At 37.0% G+C, this 24,906-nt stretch overlaps 1 protein-coding gene and 1 long non-coding RNA gene across 7 annotated transcripts in view; one reads left to right on the top strand and one right to left on the bottom strand.

Moving 5' to 3' along the window:
- Nucleotides 1-24,906, bottom strand: part of TANC2 (tetratricopeptide repeat, ankyrin repeat and coiled-coil containing 2) — a 371,370-nt gene that overhangs the window by 338,737 nt on the left and 7,727 nt on the right. The gene's annotated exons all lie outside the window — the stretch shown is intronic.
- On the top strand, nt 6,446-24,022 carry LOC121015248 (uncharacterized). Its single transcript, XR_005783720.1, has 3 exons — nt 6,446-6,457; nt 6,738-6,750; nt 22,740-24,022. It is a non-coding gene; the product is annotated as an uncharacterized LOC121015248 (long non-coding RNA).

Genomic DNA, 24,906 nt, shown 5'->3' with positions numbered 1-24,906 from the left:
AAAATAGAAGGTGCTAGTAGCACAAGAGAAATACAAAGAGTGTTGGGAGTTTATAAGAGAGTTTAAATAAACAAACAGTTCTGAAGTGTCTACTAACATGCTCAGAGTCATGCTGGGTACCACGGATAGCAACAGTGAACTGCTCTCAAGAAACTTACAGCCTAGGGGCAAGTTTCAGTCGATGGAGCCCATGGCTCTTGATACTGGGGTTATGAGTTCAAGCCCCATGTTTCATGTGGAGATTACTTAAAAATAACATCTTTAAAATATATATATATATAAAGAAAGAAAACTCACAGCCTAACAGAGAAGTAAGAGACCTTACAGATGGTTTCATATAATGTAAAATTCAGTAATATTCTCAAAATGCTGGGTAGTATAAAAACTACAAATGCTTATCTACTCCACCTTTAGATAGATGAAAATAATCTTAGTGAATTTAAATAAAATTATTCTGCTGGCTTGTGGGTTAAAAAATTACTTAAAGAAGAAAAGTATAAACGGCATCCTCTCATCATATTCCCTATTTTAAAAAATAATCACAAAAATCATTATCTTTATAAGCCTGGTTATTTAGACCTACGGAGAGTGTTTAGGGCAGTTTATGCAAGACACCAAGTATCAAACAAAGATAAACATTCTTAATGTCAAAACACTAATAGAACTTAAAACTAAGAACTGGAATCCATCTATACAAATACATCAATTTCTTTTAATCCCCAGTAGGTATTCAGAGATACAGCTTTAACTAATATAAAGTAAAACTTTTACTGATATGGGCTCAGATAGAGTCCAAAGTTAAGTATAGGAAAAGGTAAAATGTCAAACTGAAGGGGGAGCAAGGGAAGACGAAGATTTAGTAAATGTTGGGTCAAGAGGCAGAGGTTGTCATTAAAGAAAGAAATGGCAGACGGAGTTGATGGATTCCTACTGTTGCCTACATACAAAAATAAATTCTAGATGTATTAAAAATATAGAAATAAAATATTAAAAACCTAAGCCATAAAAATAGTAGACTTGCAGAATAGAAAAACCCATTGTAAAATTTTGTGCAAAATCACATGATAAAAACCAGAAAGCTTATGGAAAAAATGGGGTTGAGAACACAACACTCAAAACTATGTCAGTAATGAATAAAAAAACAAAAAACAAACAAAAAAACAAAAAACCACCAGCAGTAAGAACCTAAAACCACAGTAGCACAATTTTACACAAATTAAATGGCTAAGAAAGAAATACTACAATAAATATGGCACTTTACCTTGAAAAAGACCTGAGATTTGTTCGTGGAAGTGTCAGAAGGGTTTTAACTTGGAAGTAGATGTGAAGGAGGGTGGAAAAAGTGTTATCAGATGCCATATATAAAGTTGTAATACCTAATGTGGATGGGTGTAACTCACAACCTACAAGGTAAACTGAGATAGCCGGTACATGTTTGAGATGTGTGCATTTTGTATATTCCTATGCAACCTGTTTCAGTGGGGTACAGTTTTTTACATTTACCATGTATTTCTCACAGAGGAAATTGTGCTTAAGCATGAGAAATTCCCATTAAGGTCAAATCATTCCCTGCTATATCAATCACATTAAAATAATTCACATTTTCAAAATAAGTGATATAACAGAAGTGAGTATATTAGTACTTATGTCCACCAAAAGACTCAAATCTCAATCCTTAAAGTGTTGACAATGGAAAATAGTTTGCTGTTTTCTAACGAGCATTCTTAGAAAGCAATGACTGGATAATCTTAGACACTGCAATAATCTAAAACCAAATGAACACTGTCAATAAACTCACACTTTATGGGCAGTTAGCAGAATAGCTACACTGTCATTAAGAAGATCAAAATAAGTTTAACTACAAGAACACTTTGATAACTATAATGATTATAGTAAGAAATCAACTACTCTTATCAAGATACCTGTCTTGCAAAGCAATTTTTTATGATTCCATCATGATATATGGACCAAAGTCAAATCTATTAATCCTCCAAACATGAACCATCCTCAAATTTTCAAAAATGTTACTTAAATCTTTACTTGGCTTCTATGCTACTCCCCGCTATCTACTTTGGACATTTAAAGATAATGCCAGGACCAACCTCCAATTTCTAAACCTGACAGACATAGAAAGCAGAAGATATCAGAAGAGAAACCAGGCTTGACAAGAAGATGGCTCAGTAATGGATGTGAGGCAGATTATTTAACTATCCCCAGAATTTTCACCAAATCAGAACCAGCTTTAGAAATCAAGTTTCCCAATATGTCTTTTTTTTTTTAATGTTTATTTATCTTTGAAGGAAAGAGAGACAGAGTGTAAGCGGGGGAGGGGCAGAGAGAGAGGAAGACACAGAATCCAAAACGGGCTCCAGGCTCTGAGCTGTCAGCGCAGAGCCTGACGTGGGGCTCAAACTCACAAACTGCAAGATCATGACCTGAAGTTGAAGTCGGTCGCTTAACCGACTGAGCTACCCAGGCGCCCCCCAATATCTGTCTTTAATCAACACTCTCATATTTGATTCTCTCTTAACACCAAACAAAACAGTTAATTGTATTAGTATAATGGCAAGGATTGGGGCTTGGGGACATTCCCCACAGCCACTTAACTAGTTTTCTGAGTGTGAGCAAACTAATTAGCCTTTCAAAGACTCCATTTCCTCATCTGCAAATTGAGGCTAATAATATGAAAGTGACTTGGGGCGCCTGGGTGGCTCATCAGTTAAACATTCCACTTCAGGGGCGCCTGGGTGGCTCGGTCGGTTAAGTGTCCGACTTCGGCTCAGGTCATGATCTCACGGCCCATGAGTTCGAGCCCCACGTCAGGCTCTGTGCTGACCGCTCAGAGCCTGGAGCCTGTTTCAGATTCTGTGTCTCCCTCTCTCTCTGCCCCTCCCCTGTTCATGCTCTGTCTCAAAAATAAATAAACGTTAAAAAAAAAAAAAAATTAAAAAAAAAACACATTCCACTTCAGCTCAGGTCACAATCTAATGGTTTGTGGGTTCAAGCCCCGTATCAGGCTCTGTGCTGACAGCTCAGAGCCTGGAGCCTGCTTTTGATTCTGTGTCTCCCACTCTCTCTGCCCCTCCCCCACTCACGCTCCACTCTCAAAAATGAATAAATGTTAAAAAAAATTAAAAAATAAAAATAAAAATAAATGAAAGTGACTTTCCATTCATATGTTGTGAAAATTAAGGCAACTAAAGCACTTCAGCACAGTCTGGCACCTACTACGCAATTGTTAAACATTAAAGTGTGAACTGAAAATCAGTATTCATTGGAGACACAAACCATCATCCATTTTTCCCGTATCTTCTGACCATCAATTTCCTAAACTCCTTAGTTCTTGATTTATAACATGTCTCTTACACTGGCTGCCTACTTCTTTTTTAAAATGCTACTTTCCTGGAAGTAGACTTTTGCAGAAGTAAAATAATTTCTCCTAGCTTCCCTGAAATAAAGTTCAAGGGAAAGTTTACACATAAACCATGGCTTCTTTTCTCCATCTTGAAGGAAAGTAGAATATTACTCTTGCTTCCTTCTGTCTCTACGTTCAGATCCCGGGCATGCTGAACAACTACAGTTGGTGGTGATTTGGTCTCTTAAAGAAATGTCAGAGCTGTGCCTGAGTGCTGGATTTGTAAATCTGGGATACCTAAATCATACTCAGTGAGAATCATTTTACTATTTTTTCCTAATTATGTAGCCCTAATTGTATATCATTTAAATTTTTTTTCCTTATCTATTTTCCTTTAAATTCCTGTATTTGGGGCTATAACCCAAAACAATTATATACCTTAATACACGATCCCACTATACATCAACTGCATTTAACTTCAAAAATCATTCTTACACATGAACACCATTGCTATTCTCAACATGTAACCAGAGAAAACCTCATTATAGTATGAGCAAAGCTTAAGTGCCAAAGAAAACCTACAAAAAAAGATTTAAAGCAAGAAAGTAGGTCCAGTCTAAGACATCCTGAGAACGAGGTAATCTGATTTCTCATATATATGTCCCATATCTTGCAAGAAAAATTATTACACTAAGTAAAAAAAAAAAAATTACAGGTGAGTCAAAAAGACTGTGTTCAGTGGAGACTTACTTAATTCACTGTAACAAGGGTGGAGGATATCAATCTAACATACTTTTTAATTATGTGACAGGTGACTTCTCATTAATATGTTTTAGTCTCCTGCCCCCAGCCTCCCCTAAAAAAAAAAAACCCACTTTCTCTCCACTGGATTGTGTGTTTACTCCTCACTATACATCACCACAGTAGTAGATAACAGTTTTTGAGAAGCTTACCATATGCCAAAAACTGTGCTAAGCACTTTCGGTGCATTCATTCACTTCACCCAAAATTACTGACATGAGTCTTTTACAGACAAAAAAACTGAGGCTTCAAGGGGTCAAATAACTTGTCACAACTCATACAGCTGGCAAATAAACAAGTCAGAATGTGAACTCAGGTCTGTCAGACTCCAAAACCTGTGCTTCAAATCATGTACTATGAGGTAATGTTTTTCCCTAAATTCATCTTTGTATCTCTAGCAAGTTGCTCATTATCGCCCATGTTAACATTCAATAAATATTTTCTGAAAGAGTGGTAAGTTTAGTTTAATTATTCTAGCATTCGAAGTCCCTCATGGGGAGAGATGAGGAAATTCCCATTATTCCTTAATGCAAACCACCACCTCCCCAACCAAACTATGATCAATGGGATTTGAACCCTGGCAGTGGGAGAAGGCAGAGGAAGAGAAGAGAACTTAGGTTCTTCTCTCAGTGTAAATAATACTTTCTACTTGTTTTAATATCTCTACCTATACATATCTTCGACATGTTTGTAAGCTAAACAAATACACTTTAATGAGTAGTTATCAGTAAGGCTACAAAGAAGAATAATGTGGTCCAAACAAGTATATGAAGTACCAGAATTTGCAAATAAGAAATTAAAAAGATATAAAGCAAAATGGGGAACCTTTTGCCAGTATGAGAACAAGTTTATTTTTAATAAAAGCATTTATCAAAATATCAAATTGGTGACACTTTATTATTTGAGATATTAGATTTTTTTCGGTCAGACACACTAAGAATATTAATATTTAGGCAGGTGGTGATTATAAAATCACAGAACACTAATGAATTCAGAAAAGAAACCTGAAATGATCTGCCTTATGACAATTCCCAGGTTATTAAACATTATTATATTTAGTTTAATTTGAAAAGCCAACTACAGTCCTTGTAAGATGCTGTGATAATCCTCTATCTGAGCAGATCTCAATAAAACTACATACGCCATTCACAGTTTATCTTGATTCTGATACAAGAATCTCATCATTTTTATATATCCAAAAGATCAAGCAGCAGGAAACCTCTTATATTCGCTGTATTTAAAAAAATAAATAAATAAAAAAATAAACGTGGGTCGCCTGGGTAGCTCAGTCGGTTAAGCGTCCAACTTCAGCTCAGGTCATGATCTCACGGTCTGTGAGTTCGAGCCCCGTGTCGGGCTCTGTGCTGACAGCTCAGAGCCTGGAGCCTGCTTCAGATTCTGTGTCTCCCCCTCTCTGCCCTTCCATCACTCATGCTCTGTCTGTCTCTGTCTCCTAATAATAAATAGACGTTAAAAAAAATTTTTTAAACCAATAAATGTTTCTGGGGTTCGAGGTTGCTTCGGATTCTGTGTCTCCCACTCTCTCTCTGCCCCTCCCCCACTCATGAACTGTCTCTCTCTCTCTCTCTCTCTCAAAAATAAATAAACATTAAAAATAAATAAATAAATAAACCAATAAACGTTTCTAAAAGAGCATCACATTCTAAAAAATATCTTAAATACTATTTACACAAAATCGGGGCACCTGGGTGGCTCAGTCAGTTGAGCCTATATCCAGGTTTCTTTGTTTCTGGAAGAAGTTCAATTTTTAAGCCACTGTACTTGAGTTTCTGCTACATGCAGCTGAACACAACCCTAATATAGAATGTAAAAGCACCTAGGGAAAGAATCTAATACCCAGAAGACCAGTAAAGGCAATTATCTCACAAAACTTCTCATTTAACAGAATGTGTTCAATTATTCATCAGTAGTGTTAAATTATTCATCAGTAAAGCAATGAAACAGTGGGATGTCAACTAACACACGTGCACACACACACAACCTAGTTATTAAAAACTGAGGTATCAAAAATTCTATCAGCAGAGAATCAAAGAATGAATAGTTTTAATCAAGAAAGGTGTCCTTGGTGAGGTACAAAGAAGAAAAAATCACACTTGAAAGTTTTATTATATAAGTTCATTCACCTAATACTTACAGCATACCCACACCACAATGTGCATGCCCAAATGCTATTGAATGAAGTATATGAATTTGAGACAGTTTAAAAATTAAATGGATTAATAAAAGTCCAAATAAGGGGAGGGGCTCACAACTAAAACTAAGAATTCTATTTCAGATAAAGTGAAATTTCAAATGGACAGTTAATGACAACTAAAGATTAAGAAAAAGTTTAGTCACTTTTTAAAATAACAGCCAGAACTCTTACCTTAAAATAATGAAGTTACCAAACGATACCTGAAAAATAATACTACGAACATAAAATTCTGGATCAGAATGGAGTACAGTATAGAATGTGATATGAAACAAAATAGTCAGAATAGATAAGTAATACAATAATCAGGGAAAGGGGCAAAGAAAAGGTGAAGACAAAGCAAGACAGAATCAGAAGATTCAACTGGAGATAAAAAAGAGAGGTGAAGTTTTAAGGACAACTTATATTTACAACTTAAAACCCCACTCACCCACACCCAGTCAGATCCCTATCTACCAGATAAGCTAACTTATTTACTATCACTTTTTAAAATGCTTATTCATTTGGAGGGGGGTGGTGGAGGCAGAGAGATAGGGAGACGCAGAATCTGAAACAGGCTCCAGGCTCCAAGCTGTCAATACAGAGCCCAATGCAGGGCCTGAACCCACGAACTGTGAGATCATGACCTGAGCCGAAATCAGACACTTAACTAAGACACTCAGGTACCCCTATTATCACTTTTAAATCTCTTTCTCTACAAAATCCCAGTCTTCCTCCTTAATATTAGCCTTTCCTTCTCCTTGTGAGTCTTACAAGATCTATTAAAATCCTATTTTTCCTACCAATTTTTTTATAATCTTGACATGCATTCATAACATTTAAAACAATTTCTCTGAATATACTTTTACAGTAAATGAAATTTCAGTTTTCCTTTCTGATTATGAGGCATGCTGAAGTTTGAGAACCAATGCTCTAAACTGAGAAAAATATTTAAGCCTTAAGATTTAAAGAGATCTGAGTTCCAGATATGACTAACTCATTCAACTCATTCAACAAGTAATTACTGGTTATTTATTATGTGGCAAATGCTATTCTACACAGATACAGCAAGGAACCAGTCAGCAATCCTTGCTTTTAGCAAGCTTAGAGTCTATATAAGTATTTATGTAAATAAATAAGTAAAGATAGTATGTCAGATAAACCCTGTGAGGGGGCAAAAAAAGGCAGGGAAAGGAGACAGGAATATTGGGGGCTGAGAGAAATCAAGATTGGAGGGTTGTAATAATTGTAAACTAGATAAACCTGAAAGTGATGATGAAATAAACTATGCAGATGCCTGGGGAAAGAAAATTTTGGCAGAATAGTAAAAGCCAAGGTCATAAGCCAGAAGCACGCTCAGGTTATTCAAGGAACAGCAAGAAGGCCTCTGTAGCTAAAACCCAGTGGATCAGGGGCAAGAGGCAAGGGTTAGAGAAGTAGGTGAGTTCAGAGAATTGAATGGAGCCACAATGTGTAGGGCCTTACTGTAAGAACTTTACCTTTTATTCTTAGTGAGATGAAAATTCACAGGACAGATATTAAGAAGAGTAAAAAACATGATCTGGCAAATTTTTAAAAGATCACTCCAGCTGCTATTTTGAAGAGAAACTATAGAAGCAAACCAATAAGGTGGCTACAGCAATTTAGGTAAGTGAAATCAGTAGCTCAGACCTGAGTAGAAACGGTCAGTAGCAGTCAGATTCTAGGTAGGTTTTGAAGGTAGCCAATAGATCTCCTGACAGATTGAATATGGGGAGTGAACAAGAAATCAAGGATGATTCCAACATTCCAAACAAGTACAAGGATGGAGTTTCTACAACAAGATGGAAAAAAAACTGCAGGTAGAATAGTTAGGGGGAAGAGGGAAAGGATAGTGAGCAGTTTAATTTGGGGGAAAATGTGCTTGAAATGTCTATTTGATGTCCAAGTAAAAATGTCAAGTTAAGCAGCTAGATATATGACTTTGGAATTTGGGAAATAAATCTGGATTGGATACATACACCTGGGAGTTACCAGCATACAGACAGTAAACAGAGACATAAGACTGAGTGAGATCATCAAGGGAGTGAATACAGACTGAGATCACATGAAATCTTCATCTAGATATGACTATTGTATTTAGGAACACAGAGGTCACTGAGGTCCTTGATAAGAGCAGTTTCACTGGAGTAGAAAGGGTAAGTATCTGTTTAGGAGTTCAAAAAGGGATATACTCCAACAATATAAAAATACTTACACAAAAGATTATTTACCACAGTATTTTTTTATTGCAACATACTGGAAACTAGGTAAATATCCAAATATAGGAGATCAAATAAATAAATCATGGCCCATATACACAATGAAGTACTATATACAACTGAAAAAAAAAAAAAGGAAATAACATCTCTGTAACATAAAATTATTTTCAAGGTATACTGTTAAGTAAAAAACAGCAAAATGCAAAAGAGTAGTATACTATGCCACGTTTTCTGTAAGAAAGAGGAAATAAAAATATGCATATATATGCAAATTTTTTAAAAGAATAAACACAGGAAGGATAAGCCAAAAACATTTGACAATCAGGCAATAAAACAGAGAGAAATCTTCTGCATTTCAGAAAGCTGGGGACTCAGTTTCTGAGAGATCTCTGAAAACTTGCCAATATTCAGATACTAAGCTCTCCAGACAAGAGAATCCTGACACCACCTTCAATATATTTGAAGCCAATGGTGAAATGAAATTAACTAGGCAACAATAAAGCCCAGTTACAGGTCAAAGATAAATCAGATTGACCAAGCATCCTACTCTAGTTAGTTGCTAGACACAAGCAGCAGCATGCCCCTCTATGGAGGTGAATATTATTTACCTAGGTCTCTACTATTCTTTTATACAAAATGGCTAGCATACAATAAAAAGTAAGACATTGCAAAGAAAATGTGACCTGCACTAATAACTTTTTGATTCTCAGCTCCAAATTCATCCTTTTTTTGCCTGTTCTGTGAAAGTGAACCTGAGATCTTTAAATATTTTTTCATTTGACAGCTCGCACGATATTAAGCTTTATAAGAGGTCACTGGACAGACTCTGCAGGAAGAGTTTTGTTTCTGTGTTCCACTGTGCTTGCTCAGCAGACTACTACAGTATGCATGATTTCTCCAGCACCTAGTTCCTGTAGCAAAGCTTCTCCAGCATCAAGTCACTACAGCATGTGCAGCTTCTCTAATGTCCTGTCCCTGGGCTGCATGGCAGCCATGAGTACCCAGCAACCAACACTTTCACCAAACACTCTCCCTATGGTGGTTTTATAGTAGAGTACCTTTGGTGAGACACCTCCCCTTGTATAGTTTTCCTTTGCAAGGCACAGATTTCCAGCAATTCTGGAAGTCAGATTTCCACAAAGTTCTTTCAGTGTGACATCACAGCAATTTCTCTGCCATTCAAGTGAGTCATGGCCGTGCCCTTTCCAACAAAGGCTGGATGTCAGCTCGGTGCTGGAGGGAGCATTCTTCCCTGGACACTCCATCTCACTTAGTCTAGGAGTAGTGGCTTCTCCGTATATCTGCTATTCCTAATTTGTCTTTACTTCTTACTAGCCAATTCCTCGTTATCCATTTCCCTGTTATAGTTAATAACTCTTCATATTGGGGCGCCTGGGTGGCGCAGTCGGTTAAGCGTCCGACTTCAGCCAGGTCACGATCTCACGGTCCGTGAGTTCGAGCCCCGCGTCGGGCTCTGGGCTGATGGCTCAGAGCCTGGAGCCTCTTTCCGATTCTGTGTCTCCCTCTCTCTCTGCCCCTCCCCCGTTCATGCTCTGTCTCTCTCTGTCCCAAAAATAAATAAAAATGTTGAAAAAAAAATTAAAAAAAAAAATAACTCTTCATATTAAATACTCACTATTGAAATTACTATGTAGTTTCTCTCTTCTGACTAGATTCAGACTGATACAGAAGCCAGACCAAAAAACACTTAATGTATGATTCTCCGTATATGAAGTGGAAGAATAGACAAAACTAATCTATGGCAGCAGAAGTTTAAAAAAACAAAAAAAAAAAAGGATCTTCTTAATTAGGGGAAGGGAGAGGACTGGATATAAAGAGACATGAGTAAACTTTCTTAGATGATAAAATGTTCTATATCTTGTTTGGGGTAATAGTTACATAGATATACATAACTGCTAAAATTCATTATAACATTAACATCTTTGCATCTAATTCTTTGTAAATCATACCTCAAATAAAAGGAAGAAAATAAGGAATCCAAGGCTCCATGGAGAAATGTCTGATTCTACCGCTGGGATAGGAAAGCAAAATTTGAGGCTGGAATATCTTGGTGCTCCAAAAAGTAAAGAAGTGTTCAAAATAATGATCAGTGCATGTAACAAGAAACCAGCCTGAAGCTGCTCCCACTGGGTAAACCAGGAACAATTTGAGCACCAAATAAATGACAGAAATAGGTCATAACCCACTAAAAAAAGTAGGAACCCATGAGTTCGTATTGTTAATTAAAGAATGGAAGATGAAGGCTTGGCTGGCTCTTCCATAGCAGAATATTGTGAAATAATAGAAAATACATATATTGGTCTCTGTCCCCAGAGCTCCTAAAACCGTTGTAATGTCCTAAGTGATTCACACACTGGGAGCAACTCTTGTTCTAATATTTGTCTTTGACCCATCCCTGACACAGGGCTCCCAAAACCCTTATAAATTCCTAAATTGATGACAGTACTAGGGGTATATCTTCTGTTCTAATGAGGTGACTCTAGGTGGGCTCCTGGATGGCTCTAAGTGGGGGCTGGTCACCAGAAAGACAAACCAGGCTTGGAAGCTTGGAATTTTCATCCTTACTCCACACCCTCCAAAGAAGGCGGGGGGGGGGGGGGGATGTCTAGAAACAAAGTTAGTAATTGATTATGCCTACATGAGGAAGCCTCCATAAAGTACCAATAGTGTGGGGTCCAAGGAACTTCCAGACTGGTGAACACATCCACACAAGGAGCGTGACACCTAAACTCCACCAGGTCAAAAGCTCCTGCACTTGGGACCTTCCCATACCTCACCCTATGTACCTCTTCATCTAGCTGTCTGTACTCTTTATCATGACCTTTAATAAACTGGTAAATGTGTCTCCCTGAGTTCTATGCACCACTCTAGCAAATTATGTGAACCCGAGGAGGGAGATCATGGGAACCTCTAATTTACAGCCAGTTGGTCACAAACACAGGTGATAACCTGAGCCTGACACTGGCATCTTAAGTTGGGGTAAGGGAGAGACTCTTGTGAAACAGAGCCCTTACCTGTGAGATCCGACACTATGTTTGGGCAGCATAGTGTGAGAATTGAATTAAATTGTAGGACATTCAGCTGGTGTCAGAGATTTGTTTATTTTTGTAAGGAGAAACCCCCACACATTTGGTGACTAGAAGTGTCAGAAATAAAATATTTTGTGTAAATAGTTAAAGTAGACACACAAGAGAAACACAAAGTAGCACATACCTGGTTTTTTCCCTACTTAAGAAGAAAAAAACACTTGATTTTTTCCAATTTAAATATCAACTAATAAATGCAGAAAAAATGGCTGAGTTAGAGAATCATTGTTCTGCAGCCATCCTAGTAATAATAGTTAATTCCAGTGAGAATTAGTAATGATACTAAAACAAGTAGGTAAAAGTTGATGAGCAACTTGATTACATACAGTTGATGCTTGAACCACATAGATTTGAACTACATAGGTCCACTTACATATGGATTTTTTTCAATGCAGTATAGTACTACCTATGTATTTTCTCTTTCTTAATGATTTTCCTTTTTTAAAATTATTTTTAATCTTTAAAAAATTTTTTTATTTGAGGAGCACCTGGGTGGCTCAGTTAAATGTCCAACTCTTGGTTCTCATGGTTCGTGAGTTCAAGCCCTGCATAGGGCTCAGTGCTGTCAGTGCAGAGCCTGCGTGGGATTTCCTCTCTCTCCCCCTCTCTGCCCCTCCAGTGCTCACACACTCGCTCACTCTCTCTCGCTCGCTCTCTCTCTCAAATAAACTTTTAAAAACAGAAAAAAATTTTTATTTGAGGACAGTTGATAAACAATGTTACATTCATTTCAACATTGTGTACAACATAGAGATTTAGCTTTTCTATACACTGTGCTATGCTGGCTGTAAGGGTAGCTACTGTCACCATATAACATTATGACAATACCACTGACTATATTCCCTATGATGTACCTGTTATTCCCATGACATGTTCATTTCCTTATGATTTTCTTAATGACATAGTCTTTTCTGTAGCTAACTTTATTATAAGAATACAGTGTATAATAATACAATATACAAAATATGAGTCAACTGACTGTTCATGTTATTAGTAAGGCTTCTGGTCACACAGGCTATTAGTTAAGTTTTTGGGGAGCCAAGTTATACCCAGATTTTCTACTGCATGAAGGGGTCAGCGTCCCCAACTCCTGCATCATTTAAGGATCAACCGCAATTTCAAAATATCTTCCAATGAATTATTCATATACTACAAAAATAAAATAATGACTGTATAGTAGAAAAAAACTGGTGGACAACACTTGAACCAAATGATCAAAGTTAACATGATCAAAAACAGACCCAATCAGAATTATATGCCTCCTGATAGGATGCACCAATAACACACATCATTTATATAGTACCCTGCCCCCAAAATATAAAACCTAAGGAAACAGACAAACCAAGTCAAGGTATAGTCTGCAAAATAACTGGCTGTAATATTCCAAAGTGTCAATGACAAGAAACAAGAGAGGCTAAAGAATTGCTCCAGATTAAATACTAAATCCAATAATGCAATGCTGGAAGGAATACTACAATGAATCCCAGACTTGGTGGGGGGCAGTGTGCAAAATGCTGTAAGGACTTATTAGGGAAAGAAATAAAATCTAAACACAGACTGTGGATAATATATTATACCAACAATAAATACTGAATATTTATATACATATATATTAAATATTTTCTGATTCTGATAATTATATGAGGTGTATGAGAATATCCCTGTTCTTAGAGAAAAAAACACCAAAGTATGTTGTGTGTATGTATGTATGTATGTATGTGTGTATTTTAAATTTACATCCAAGTTAGTCAGCATATAGTACAATGGGAGGAGAAAAATGAAACAGCATTATATGCAACTCTTTAAGGGTTTGCTACAAGACAGAACAGCGAAATTAGGTGGTAGTTGGAGGGGAAAGTAAGATCAAGAAGACTTTTTTTTTTTTTTTTTAACATGAGAGAAGTAACATGTTTGAATGCTGACGGGAATGAATCAGAGAAAAAAAACTAAAAGAGGAGAAAATAACTGAAGGAATGTTCTTGAGTAGGCAAGCGTGGATATGATCTAGTGGACGAATGAAGGAACTGCCTTCAGACAGAAGTAGACATAGTACTATGGTAACTGTCAGAATATGCGAATGTAAATGCTGATAAAGGAGTAGATATGACTGTGGAATTCTACAGAAGTTCTCTTCAACTTTTTCAATCAAGTAGGAAGAAAAGTCATTAGCTGAGAAAAAGAATGAAAGTATTACAAGTGAGATGAGAGGGGAAAAAAGAGGGAAAATGTATAAATTCATCATCCATTCATTCTCCCACCTACTAGACTAAGGATATACAGCATGATTATCTGGAAGCATTATGGTTCCACTTGAGGTTTATGGCCATGAATTTAAAACAAAACCAATGAGCAAGGTTGTATGTTTTACACCAACCACATTTCAGCTTCATGGGTGCAGGCATGGAAGAGGTCGTAAGTGGATTTAACCAGGAATGTGGTTTTGGCACAGCAAGAACAATGAATCAAGAGAGAAGAAACGATGTCAAAGGTATGTGCAAGGGAGAACTATGATTATAAGTGACTTGAGTAAGGAAGGGAAAGAAGTTATCAAGAGAAAGAGTCAACGAAATGGTGGCTGAATCACTGGATAAGAGGTCCGAGTGGGGTTAAAGAATTATGGGAGTCAGGGTACTAAAGGGGAAAAGATTAGAAAGATAGCAAGTAGTGGCCAGAGAGTGGGACACATACAACTGAAATTATGGAGAGGTTGCAATTATTATTGCTAGGGAATAACTTTGGTAGTCATAATGATTTAGGGGAGGTGGAAGACAAGATCACAGAAAGAGATTCAAACACTGAAATCCAAAGAACTGAAAGATCTGAATGTTGAAAAACTATCTACATGGTTGAAATGACTAAGAATTCAGATCAGAAATAGTACTGTGAGAGAGAAGGGGAGTATAAACAAAATAAAACCAAAAAGTAAGAAGAGGGAAGGAATCCTATGTAATAAAGAAATTTGGCTAGCCTTTGTTCCCAGTTACTGGGGGGTAGGTAGTCTTTAAATCCTAGGAATTTTTTCTGAGTGATAGGAGTGTCTTTGTTATTCATGATGGAACCTGATAGCTTTTGTTAATGAGATGAGTCATAGCGGGCCCCTAAATAGTTTGTGCTAACAAAATGACTCAGGATGGGGGCTGGCTATACCAAAAAGACCAACTATATAATTAGAGGCCTGCCATCCAGTGAGTGGAGGTGGCTGGAGACAGTTTAATCAGTGGCCAATGATTTAATCAATCATGCCTACATACCAAAGCCTCAATAAAAACCCAGGACACCAAAGTTTGGGTGAGCCTTAGGGTTAGCAATAGTCTATGTACTGTAACACACTGATGTGCCAGAAGAAAGATGTGCCAGGAGGAGGATGTGTCCTGATTCCAAAGGGGGAGGACACCAGAAGCTGCACATTTGAGAGCTTCCTAGACCTTACCCTCTCTCTGTGTCCCTTCTTTTGGCTGGTTCTGTTTTGTATCCTTTTTGCCACAGTAAAACTGTGAGGGAGTAGCAGGAATCCCCACATTTACTTTACAGCCAGTTGGTTAGAAATGAGGATGATTCTGGAAACCCCGAAGCCTGAAGCTGGTATTTGAAGTGAGAGCTGTCTAGTGGAGGACTATGCCCTTAACTTGTGAAGTGTGACCTAACTCCAGGTGGTAACCATCAGAAGTCACTGTATGGGGGTGAACCAGAAAATCCAGTCAACACCAACAGGGTTTGTAGTAAATAAAATGTGATGATGTGAATTTCAAAGCTAAAGAATTTTAGGGAAGAGAATGATTTCAATGCTGAAAAGGGGAATAAAGAGAGTATCTATCTCCATATCCAGTGGCATGAGGGTTATGAGAACAAAAAAAGGGAAAGGCATCACTTGAGAGGGCAGAAAGAGAAATAATGTCCTCAGGAAAGATAAAATTCCTAACGCACTACAAGTTTTATAGGCTATGAGATGAGGAGGACTAAGTGAAAGAAATCCACAAAAATAAAGTATCCCGTGACACAGAACAACCAAGTATTTTGGAAGTCAAAGACTTCAAGGAGGAGAGAGTGTAATCAATTCTATCAAACGGTGCTGACATATCAAGCAAGACAGAGACTGAAAAAGGATCACTGGATTGAGCAAAATGAAAGCCACTGATGACCATAACAAGCAGTTTCAGTGAAACGGTGGGAGAGGAAGCCTGGTTGGGATGGGTTCAAAGAGAATGGAGATCTGACTTTATAGCACTCTGGAAATCAACCAAAGGCATACAACAAAGAAATGTTTATTCAAGCAAACTAGGCAAAATTGGGTAAGAACAATGGAAGCTTGTGGCAATTTTGCCTGGGACTACTCTCATTCTCCTTAATCTTGCCCCCTACAAGTAGTAGCTCAAGCAGGGTGGGCCAGACAAAGAAAACCTGGAGCTTTGCTGCTACTGCAGCAAAGGACTCCATTTAATAGAACTAACAATTAAAGTAGCCATCTTAGTGGCAAGTGAACAGTCAGATTTCCTAGCCTGAGGATGTCATCCTGTTCAGAGCAAGCAATAACCCAGTGGCCTATCTGGGGATTTAACAGGAAGTTCGAAGTAGTGAGACAGCCATAGGAGTATAATCCCTTCTCATACCCCAAATACAAAGGGTAAATTTTGTAATATGTACATTTTTTATTGTGTCAAGACAATTCATAGGAAGAAAGGATAATCTTTTCAATAAATGGTGTTGGGGCAACTGGATATTCATTAAAAAAAAACAAAAAAACAAAAAAAACAAAACCAAAAAACCTCAGATCCTTACCTCACACCACCTCCAAAAATTAACTCAAAATGGATCACAAACCCAGCAACTCCACTCCTAGGAATCTATCCAGAAGACATTAAAACATATATCCACACCAAGCCTTGTACATGAATGACTATAGCAGCATTACTCATAAAAGCCAAAAACTGGAAACAATTCAAATGCCCATCATTTGATGATGGCATTTTGCATCCATACAATGCAAAAATACTCAGCAATAAAAAGGAATGACATACTGACACATGCTCAACATGGATTAACCTCAAAATCATGCTAAGTGTAAGTAGACAGAAGCAAAAGACTGCATATTATAAAACAAAACTACCCACTTATGATTCCATTTATATGAATGTCCAAAGGCCAACTTACTGAAACAGAAAGATGAGTGGTTGCCTAAGGCTAGCATTAGGAATGGAGATGGAACGCAAATAAGCTCAGAGGAATTTTGGGGAGTGATCACAATACTGTAAAACTGGATTGTGGTGGTAACTGCACAATTCTATAGATTTACCTATAATCAGTAAATCATACTGTTACAATGAGTAAATTCTGTAATATGTACATTACACCTCTACACTATTAATTAAACTATTTAAAAAATAGAGATGGATAAGGTAAACAAAACTGTTTCCCGGAGTCTGGTATAAATGAGAAAAGAAATGGGATAGCAGCCGGAAGGGTTAGTAAGGTCAAGAGAGCATTTCTTTCAAATGAAAGAAATTACAATATGCTCTTAATCTGTTGACAGTGATCCAGAAAAGGAATAACAGGGAAGAATTGCAGGAAGAATGTCCTTGAGAAGGCAAGAAGGGATGGGCTCAAAGGAACAATTGGTGGGAATGACCTTCGATAGAAGAAAAGACAGTTAATTCACAATAACTGGTAAAGATGCAGGTGGTGGGAAGAACGTTTCTATTTTCTTAATAAAATAGAAAGGAAGGTCACCAGCTGAAAGAGAGGATGTAAAGGGAAATGTTGAAGATTTGCATGCAAGGAACAGATATAATCAACTAAGCAAATGGGAGTGTGGAAGAACTAGAATAATAAAGTAGGATAGCTTGGCAGCACTAAAATGAAGTTAAAGTCACTGGGTACTAAGGATTTAAAGTCAACATGACTGTTTTGCTGAGCCATATACAGCTACAAGTGTGCAGATGTGAAAAAGGAGGGTTGGTTTTAACCAGGATCGGGTTTTACCAGGCCAAGAACAACCAAGGGAAAGAGATGAAGAGGGTTGAGGATAGATGCAGAAGAGCAATTATAATCAGAATTCAGCAAGTTAGAAAAGGAACTGAGGACATGTATGCCCTGAGGAACAGTGAAAAGGTGGTAAATTAAAGGTCCCAGTGGGGTCAAAGAATCAAGATTGTTGGGTACTTAGAAGTGAGCCAGAAACACTGGAGGTGATAGTTGGAGAGTAAAATGCCAGAAATTATATTATAGAAAATTGTAGCTATTGGTAATAAGGAGTTCTAGAACAGTGACTCTCAATCTTGGCTGCACATTAAAGTCACCTTGAAAAACTGTTAAATATAACATATGAAGCCACACCCCAGATTAACCAAATCAGAATTTCTGGCAGTGAGTCCTAGGCACCTGTAGTTTCTCAAAGCTTCCCAGTTAATGCAGATGCACTGAGGGTTTTAAAAACATCTGCACAGAATATGCCACAGAAGTCAACGGCTGAGGCAAAGGACAAGATCAGCAGAGGAGAGGAAGTGAAGAAGACAGAATACCAGAAGGGTCATCTGTATGGATACTGAAGATACCAATAATCATAACTGGAGTAGTAGAAGAGTACCAGTGAGCCCCCAAAGAAGTCTAGAAGCAACTATGAGAAAGCAAAGAGAACACTTAACCCACATCAATAGGAGGAGCCACCACTTTAGAACTCTATGGGGAAGTATGGCCCTCAGGGGAGAAGTTTTACTTATAGCAAGAAGGTATTCATGTTTAGGGAAGAGGTTAAAGACAAAGGGAGTTTTGCAGATGAACTCCAGAAGGCAGAGAGAAAGGGTTTAATGATCACAAAAGGGTGAAAATTGGGATCAAACAAGAGAGATGAAGGGAAAAGAAGGTCCAAACAAAACTACTAGAGGAGAGTAAGGCCAGGAAATCTCAGAATACAAGCCACCATATTTTTTAACACTACACAAAAACAATCACAGAAAAAGCTCTATGAAATTAGAAGATTTCCTGAACCCAGACATTTTCTAAAAGACTTTTTGAAATTAATTTCAAATAAAAATGAATCACAGAAAGTATCAAGGTCAATTCCATATACTAAGTTACAAGAAGAAAAAATAAGGAGCAGAATAACATCCCTACAGGGGCACTTGGACGGCTCAGTCGATCAGACTCTTGATTTTAGCTCAGGTCATGACCTCATGGTTCATGAGTTCGAGCATCACACTCTGTGTTGACAGCACAGAGCCTGCTTGGGATTCTCTCTTTCTTCTCTCTCTTTCTCTCTCTCTCTCTCTCTGCCCCTCCCCTGTTCTCCCTCTCTAAAATAAATAAATAAACATTAAAATAATAACAACATCCCTACAGACAATAAAAGCATACCAGAAAGACGTGCCCACATAAAAGATCAACTCTGTAACATGCCATTTCAAAATGAACTAAAAGACCTTAAGAAAATGACAAAAGACATGAAAGAATAGATCTAAGAATTATAAAAACTCAAAATGAGATGACATGACACAAAATAATTACAAACAAAAGGAAAGAATCATTCCAGAAGACAAGAATGAATAAAAACAGATAATCCCTTAAGAAAAATAGGTTAAAAAAAAGAAAAATTTAAGACTCAAAGAGATCAAAAAGATTTGAGAAAAACTGGCAAATACTGAAAACAGGCAAAGAAGATGGAACATACAGTGATAGGAACCCCTGAAGAAGGAAATCAAAACAAAAAACAGAATAGTAAAAACAGTATGTCAAAAAACTGTCCTGAAATAAATATTTGAAACTACATTTTGAAAGAACAATTTGTACCTGAGAATAACAACTCAGAATCACTAAAATGATTTTACTATACTACTACTAAACATTAAAGAATAAGAAGGAAAAAAAAGGAGAAAACTGGGATCAGAAAGGGGAAAATACAGTAATATAGGCAGGAGTCCAGGAAATGCAAGATGAATGGGCAGTACTGGCTTTCCCATGATATAAAAGGGATCAAGTGCATAATGAGATTAGATCTGATAATCTCAGACCACATAAGCGTGGCAAGACTGTGTGGGAGATAAAGAACGAGTTACTTATAAAGAAAGGAGAAAGGCATCAAACTTATCAGTTGCACAAGCTTGAAAATGGTGGTATAAGGTATACATGTTATAAAGCAGGAAAAAAAAAAAAACAATGATGATCCAAGAACACTATCTAGCCAAGATATCATTCACTGATCAAGATAAAAGATGGGCATTTTCACTCAAGCAAGAACTCAGAAATTATGCCACATCCACTGAGGAAATTACTCCAAATGCTTTTCTGGCATCTATTATGACAGCCATGGGTCTCTTTTTTTCCAGTCTCTACCACTCCCAGAGTTGTGGCTGGCAGTATAGAAATGGCCAAATCCAAGAATATTATATACAACCAACCAGTCCTAGAAAGCTTCAAGAAACTTAGATCCTAAGGAATGCATATTTTGCCAACAAGCATGAGAAAGGCCTCAAAATGATTCAGACCAATGTTTCCAAACAATGACCACCAGTACAGAGGTCAACAAGGTGCTCATTAAGCCCAAAGTAATCAAACACAAGATCACAAAAAGTGCCAGCCCTAAGTTGGATAGGCTCACCCTTATCATCCATCCCAGTCTCAGGAAGTATACTTATTTCCATATGTCAAAGGTACCAGGCTTTAGCAACCAAAGTCCTGTAGTTAGGCCAAGGTCAAAGCAGAAAGGCCCCACAAAGTCTCCACAAAGACTCTGGAAAAAAAGGCTTCTGCTTATCACCTTGAGGGTCAAAGAACTGTACAAAACTTGGACTACTATCTGCATGGGCAGGCATTTCCCTATGCTATTTTGTCTAAATACAATACAAAGTCCTCCAACTCATCCAAAAAGAGAGAGATACTCATATAGTTTTTATCTTGTAATCTGTTAATATGTTAAATTATGTTACTATTTAACTGTCCCTGCCTTCTTGGAATAAACACTGATGTATTATCTTTTAAACTTTTTTTTTTACATTTATTTTTGATAGAGACAGAGCACAAGTGGGGGAGGGGCAGAGAGAGAAGGAGACAAAGAATACAAAGCAGGCAAAGCAGGCTCCAGGCTCCGAGGTGGGGCTCGAACTCACAAACCAGGAGACCATGGCCTGAGCCAAAGTCGGACACTTAACCGCTTAACTGACTGAGCCACCCAGGTGCCCCTGATGTATTATCTTTTAAATATACTACTAGGGGCGCCTGGGTGGCGCAGTCGGTTAAGCGTCCGACTTCAGCCAGGTCACGATCTCGCGGTCCGTGAGTTCGAGCCCCGCGTCGGGCTCTGGGCTGATGGCTTGGAGCCTGGAGCCTGTTTCTGATTCTGTGTCTCCCTCTCTCTCTGCCCCTCCCCCGTTCATGCTCTGTCTCTCTCTGTCCCAAAAATAAATAAACGTTGAAAAAAAATTTTTTAAATATACTACTAGTTTTATTTTGTCAACATTTTATATAGAATGTTTGCTTCTCTGGTCATGGGTAAGAATGAACTAATGTTTGTAACAGGAAAGAAAGAGAGAGAGAGAGAGAGAGAGAGAGAAAGAAAGAAAGAGAGAGAGAAAGAAAGAAAGAATCTTAATATCCATTAGTTACGTAACAACAGAATAAATTATGGTGTGGTACCCTATAGAATGTTATTGAGCTTTTTACAATTAGAGTTCCATTTATACACTGGAGAGATACCATGATATGTTTGTAAATGAATAAAGCAAGTTACAAAAAGCCTGTATAGGTATGTGTACATACTTATGTGTTTTTGAGTGAGAAAAAGATGCTGAAAAATACTCAGTGTTCATTAATGTTGGCTACACCAAGGAGGAAAACTAGAGAAGGGAGAGACCTGAGGGGAAGGGAAAACACTAACTTTTCCTTTATTCACCCTAGTTTGTTTATTTTCAGGGTTGCAAGCAGAGAATTACCTTTATAATTTTTTTATAAAGCTAGAATGGGTTGGGAGGGTGAGGAGATTAAAAGTAATGACAATTAACATTTGTTGACAACTAATAAATGTCTACCTTTAATACATCCAAAGACAAAATTAGAATTAAATTATGTAACAAGGAGAGGAATCATTATGAAGTTCATTTATTTAAAAATACAAAATAATCCAATCTGGAACCAAAGCTGCATAAGAATGGCCTTTCTCAAGTACATTAAGCAAGATGACTTCAGGATGAACTAGTTTTTATTTTATAACCAGCACAAACTTATAACTAGCACAAACTTATCAGTTCATGGATATTTTGACAAATAAGGATAAAACTAAGAAAAAGTGAGTAAAAAAAATATTCAATGAATAATTTATATGCATGATACACTGATTAGCATAAATGGGCAAAATGTCACAGAAGTAATTAAAACTCAGGAAAAAATGGGATTTGGAATAGTTAACTTGTTATAGCTATACTAAAGAGAGGCAAACTTTTCCTAATGTATTATTTTACATTGTAAATAAACAAGGCCATTTTTATTAAGCAAATCACACAAAAAAGTAGCAACCACTTAACTGATTGCCACCTGCAACTTTTTAAAAAAGAAAAATTACAAAAAGCTACCAACATGTGACATGGGTGATGGATAAAGTTATCATAGAAAATTCCAGTTATTAACAAATGTGAGAAATGTTTATAAAAATTGAAAACATTTACGTGATCGAATTGAAAAAAAGAACTTGGGCTCACTGTCTCAAAGAAATGCCACTGTTTGCTCTTTTATGGAGGAGATTAAAAACTAATTTTTGTCAAGCTTGTGGTACTTAAAGGGAAACAGCCCAAAAGGTATGCACACCAGGAGTCTGCCCAACAGCATCTCACTTCTATAAGAATCTTTAAAGTTTACAGTTATTTAAGAATTCTCTCAGCTCTCATCAAATCTTTCATAAAAGAAAATTTCAGGATACAAAATAAATCAGTAGCTGGATTAACCATGGGTCTTTTAAATGCCTTGCAAGGCTGAAAAGGAGAGCAAGACAAGACAAGGAAAAGCTGTACTGACAATGCTAGTAAAACACTCTGGAAAGGAGCTGGGTCAAGCACACATCAAAAAAGAGAAATTCAGGACGCCTTCCAAGGTCTAATAAAAATTACCGTTCCTTAAGCACTAGACATGGTCCTAAGGATTGTCAGTGATTATTTCATTGTCATCATCAAAACCCTACAAGATAGATTTTAGCCCCTCATACATCTAGTGAGTGACAGAGCAATAATTTGAATGTTTTCATGATTCAAAACCTCACAAATTCATGTTCTACTATAAAATGGGTCTCATGATTGTAGAATTTCAAAAGTTTCTTACATAAACAATAGTACTGTCATCCTATCATAAAGGAATGCTTGTAACAACTTCCAAAGGAAGTCTTTCTTCCTCTTCAAAACCCTAAAAAGGAAGAGTTAAGATTCTCTGATGCTGTATGTATTCTCTGATTACGTAGTAAATCTTCATCCCACATATCCTAATAAAACGAATTACCTTCATTCACCCTAATTCCCAATCCGAGGGAGCCCTACAGAATTCCTTGGGATTTGAACAGAACTAATTCTAGAGTAACAACAAATACACATTAAGCTTCCATAGCCTGACTAGCTTTTTGCCTTACCAAATTTCAGCAGCTAGGGCTAGACATTGTGGGACCCCACAACCCAAGATTGCAAAGTGCTAAGAAGAGACTTCCTTCATTTAGGCAGAAGGAATTGACAAAGATCTGAGGCAGATTCTCTATGGCTAAGATGACTGAATCACAACATCTAGATACCGCATCCCATTTCCAAGTTTAATAACTAATCCACTCATAAGGCTGGATCCATAGGAGGGGTTTCCATGGCAATAAAAACCTGTTGCCATATTTCTTCAAGTTGTCAACCTCTATAATGAGATGTCAACTGATATAATCAGATATGATAATGCAAGTATTAGATAATGCAAGTATTAGAGGAAGGAAATAAACAAGGATACCTAGTCCAAAGGTATCTGGAATAAGTTGTCCATTACTATTGTTTATATACTTTTCTTTGTGAATTTTAGGTTTGCAACACTTGCTGGTATTTGTAAGAAGGAATGTTCAAATCACTGTTTTCCTTTTCATAATACCTTGCCACCTAATGAAAACAGTAAAACTTACCAACACTGGCTAATGAAATTTTAGGGAAGTGACAAATTGTAATACACTGGATTTTCTTAAACCATATTTTTCCCAGAGGCAGAATGAATATGAGGACAAAGAATTCTGAATTACACTATTAGCTTATATTAAGTAAGAATTTGAAATGTCCACCTTCAACTGAAAGACTACAATAGCAAAAGTAACTACTTATACATAGCAGGTAGTCAATAAATATTTAAGCAAATGATTTAATGTGTTAATATACTGCATAACCCCCCCAAATTTTTCCAATATAAATAATATAACCGAACTCATAAACCTTAAACACAGGTATCCATACAGCAAACTAATATTTAAAAAATCAAGGTTTTTTTCATATAACAATGATCTTTTTTAATGCAAAATATGCATATGAGAGACTTGGAAAAAGAAAAATCTTCTTATATGCCATGCTCTAAAACTCTTCACTTGGGATACCTCTTTTGAGAAAAAGGAATAGTCAATTAATATACTCCGGAAGAAATTTCTTCAGAGTTAGACATAACATGGGTGTCAAATGGAGACACAACAGGAGACTGTCAGATAAATCCCTCTGAAGGCAAAGTAGCCAATCTTTTCTCAGTAGATAGACAGAAGCAATTATGCCCTGAAAGGCCTTCAACAGACATAGTTGGTCTATCTCCAATTCATGATAGTCAATGACCATTTATAGTATAAACTAACGACTCGTAACTTTTATCAGTTAATAAAGTTAGTATCAGTTAGTTGGGCTAAATAGTAAATACTCAGGTTTTGTGGGCTATACGGTCTCTTTAGAAACTACCCAACTCTGTGGCTATACTCAGAAAACAGCTATAACCAATATGTAAATGATTGAGTATGACAATATGTCAATAAACTTTCTTCAGGGCGTGAATTTGAATTTCCTATAATTTTCACATGTCACAAAGCATTCTTCTTTTGATATCTTTTCAACTATTTAAAACTATAAAAAACAAATCTTAGCTTGCAGGTCAGGCAAAAACAGACACTGGGCTGCATTTGGCCCATGCACTGTAGTTTGCCAACCCCCATAATATAGTGAAAATAATTCAGCTACAGTTCACACAGAGAAC

This window comes from Herpailurus yagouaroundi, unplaced genomic scaffold (genome assembly GCF_014898765.1).
Source record: "Herpailurus yagouaroundi ecotype Mexico unplaced genomic scaffold, PumYag 206, whole genome shotgun sequence".
Taxonomy (NCBI): Eukaryota; Metazoa; Chordata; class Mammalia; order Carnivora; family Felidae; genus Herpailurus; species Herpailurus yagouaroundi.
The sequence above is the reverse complement of the archived record's forward strand: the minus strand, read 5'-3'. Positions and strand labels throughout refer to the sequence as shown.